The sequence below is a fragment of the Pristiophorus japonicus genome, chromosome 8, assembly GCF_044704955.1.
Source record: "Pristiophorus japonicus isolate sPriJap1 chromosome 8, sPriJap1.hap1, whole genome shotgun sequence".
Classification (NCBI taxonomy): domain Eukaryota; kingdom Metazoa; phylum Chordata; class Chondrichthyes; family Pristiophoridae; genus Pristiophorus; species Pristiophorus japonicus.
The window spans coordinates 233,867,045-233,869,739 of NC_091984.1; the positions used below are offsets into that span (position 1 = coordinate 233,867,045).

The window sequence follows — 2,695 nt, forward strand, 5'->3', positions numbered from 1 at the left end:
GGGAAAAAAAAAAATATTAAGAGGAAGAGAGGAAAAAAAAATATTATTAAGAGGAAGAGAGGAAAAAAAATATTATTAAGAGGAAAGAGAGGACAAAAAAAATATTAAGAGGAAGAGAGGAAAAATATTAAGAGGAAGAGAGGAAAAAAAATATTAAGAGGAAGAGAGGAAGAAAAAATATTATTAAGAGGAAGAGAGGAAAAAAATATTATTAAGAGAAAGAGAGGAAAAAATATTAAGAGAAAGAGAGGAAAAAAATATTAAGAGAAGAGAGGAAAAAAAATATTAGAGAAGAGAGGAAAAAAAATATTAAGAGAAAGAGAGGAAAAAAATATTAAGAGAAGAGAGGAAAAAATATTAAGAGAAAGAGAGGAAAAACTATATTAAGAGAAGAGAGGAAAAAAAATATTAAGAGAAGAGAGGAAAAATATTATTAAGAGAAAGAGAGGAAAAAAATATTATTAAGAGGAAGAGAGGAAAAAAAATATTATTAAGAGAAAGAGAGGAAAAAAATATTATTAAGAGGAAGAGAGGAAAAAAAATATTATTAAGAGAAGAGAGGAAAAAAATATTATTAAGAGAAGAGAGGAAAAAAAAATATTATTAAGAGAAGAGAGGAAAAAAAAATATTATTAAGAGAAAGAGAGGAAAAAATATTATTAAGAGAAAGAGAGGAAAAAAAATATTATAAGAGAAAGAGAGGAAAAAAAAATATTCTTCACACAACAACCTCTCCCTCTCTTCCCCCCCCCCCACAACAACCTCTCCCTCTCTTTCCCCCCCCCCCCACAACAACCTCTCCCTCTCTTTCCCCCCCCCCCCACAACAACCTCTCCCTCTCTTTCCCCCCCACAACAACCTCTCCCTCTCTTTCCCCCCCCCCCACAACAACCTCTCCCTCTCTTCCCCCCCCCCCCACAACAACCTCTCCCTCTCTTTCTCCCCCCCCCCCACAACAACCTCTCCCTCTCTTTCCCCCCCCCCCCACAACAACCTCTCCCTCTCTTTCCCCCCCACAACAACCTCTCCCTCTCTTCCCCCCCCCCCCCACAACAACCTCTCCCTCTCTTTCCCCCCCCCCACAACAACCTCTCCCTCTCTTCCCCCCCCCCCACAACAACCTCTGCCTCTCTTCCAGCCGAGAGCCCCCCCCCCCCCAACAACCTCTCCCTCTCTTTCCCCCCCCCCCACAACAACCTCTCCCTCTCTTCCCCCCCACAACAACCTCTCCCTCTCTTCCCCCCCCCCCCACAACAACCTCTCCCTCTCTTCCCCCCCAACCTCTGCCTCTCTTCTCACCCCCCTCCCCTTCAATCTCTCCCCTCCCCCGGGCTCAGGCCCCAGCTTCAGCCCGCCACAGGATGGGGGGGGGGGGGGGGGGGGGAAATAACCGCGAGAGCCGCCGACCGTGTCCCCGGGCTGACGGCCTCCCCGTTCCCCGCCGCTCCCGGGCCCGGGCCTTCCCGCGGCTCCGACATTTACCGTCCGGGCGGCCCGGCCATACGTGGCTTGTTTGCTCCGTCCGCATCGGCCTTCCCCCGGCCCTGGGTACACAAAGCCGCCCCCAGCCGCCGGGTCCCCGCCTCCGCCAACACACGCCGCCTTTACACAACAAAACCATTCATAATGGCCAGAGATTTTATTTTTAATGACCATTTTATTTTATATGAAGGAAAGGTTCTTCCTTGCACCCACCTTGAGGGGGAGGAAATCCAAGCCACCCGGCTGACTGAGGAGGACGGACCTTCCGGTAGAGGCTGTGCTGTGATTGACAGCTGGAGGGAGCCCAGTTTCTGCTGTAGCTTTGACAAGGCTCAGGCCAATCAGTGGGAATGCTGAAACCCAGCTGGAGTTTAAAGATGCAGAGAGAGAAAACATGCACATGTTCAAATGAGCTTTATGCATTCATGCCAACCTGCAAAACTAACTAAACCTGACTGACAGCATCAAAAAAGTGATATAGTCCCTGCAAAGCTGACAACTTAACAACAGCCCTGATTATAACTACCTGTACTTGTACAGATTTTGCAACTTGTAGGTTTAACCAACCTTTCTTTGGTGGTACTGAAGTTAAAAATATATATTTTTAAAGGAAAAATAAATAAACCATCACTTCACCAAAATCAATTCAACAGTCAATCTTCATGTCAGCTGTGGCTCAGTGGGCAGCACTCTCGCCTCTGAGTCAGAAAGTTGTGGGTTCAAGTCCCACTCTACAAATTTGAGCACAAAATTCTCGGCTGAGTCTCCAGTGCAGTGCTGAGGGAGTGCTGTACTGTTGGAGATCATCTGATTGAGGTCTGTGGGAGCTTACTGTGCGCAAATTGGCTGCTGCAGCTACACACCAAAAGTACTTCATTGGCTGTAAGGTGCTTTGAGACATTTGGTGGTCATGGAAGGCGTTATATAAAATGCAAGTTTTAATGTAGTTATGCTAACAGATCTGAGTGTTCCGATTCAAGATTCATTCAAAGTGCTAAAAGTCATTTTCAGGCCAACAGACACATACAATTCAAACTGGAGGAACCAGCAAATAAGAAAAGAACAACTAAGAGTGAATTACCAGGGATGGGTGTGGTTGGGGCTGTACGTGGTCCCAGGCAACAGGATCAACCTCTAACTCATAGAAGGAGGCAGAGACAAAGAGAAAGTCTCTCAATGAAAGAAAATGTATATGGCACACTCAGCGAGAACG

General features: G+C 45.9%; 1 protein-coding gene across 5 annotated transcripts in view; it reads right to left on the reverse strand.

The window, feature by feature from the left end:
- Positions 1 to 1,749, reverse strand: part of golga3 (golgin A3) — an 88,707-nt gene extending 86,958 nt beyond the window's left edge. The window contains exon 1 of one of the 5 annotated variants that reach the window (XM_070888097.1): positions 1,696 to 1,749. The gene's annotated coding sequence lies outside the window, so the exon portion shown is untranslated. Of the gene's footprint in view, positions 1 to 1,407; positions 1,428 to 1,482; positions 1,645 to 1,695 lie in introns of those variants that run through there. The other 4 variants (XM_070888096.1, XM_070888100.1, XM_070888101.1 and 1 more) reach the window with 4 other exon arrangements.
- Between the last annotated feature and the right edge of the window lie 946 nt (positions 1,750 to 2,695).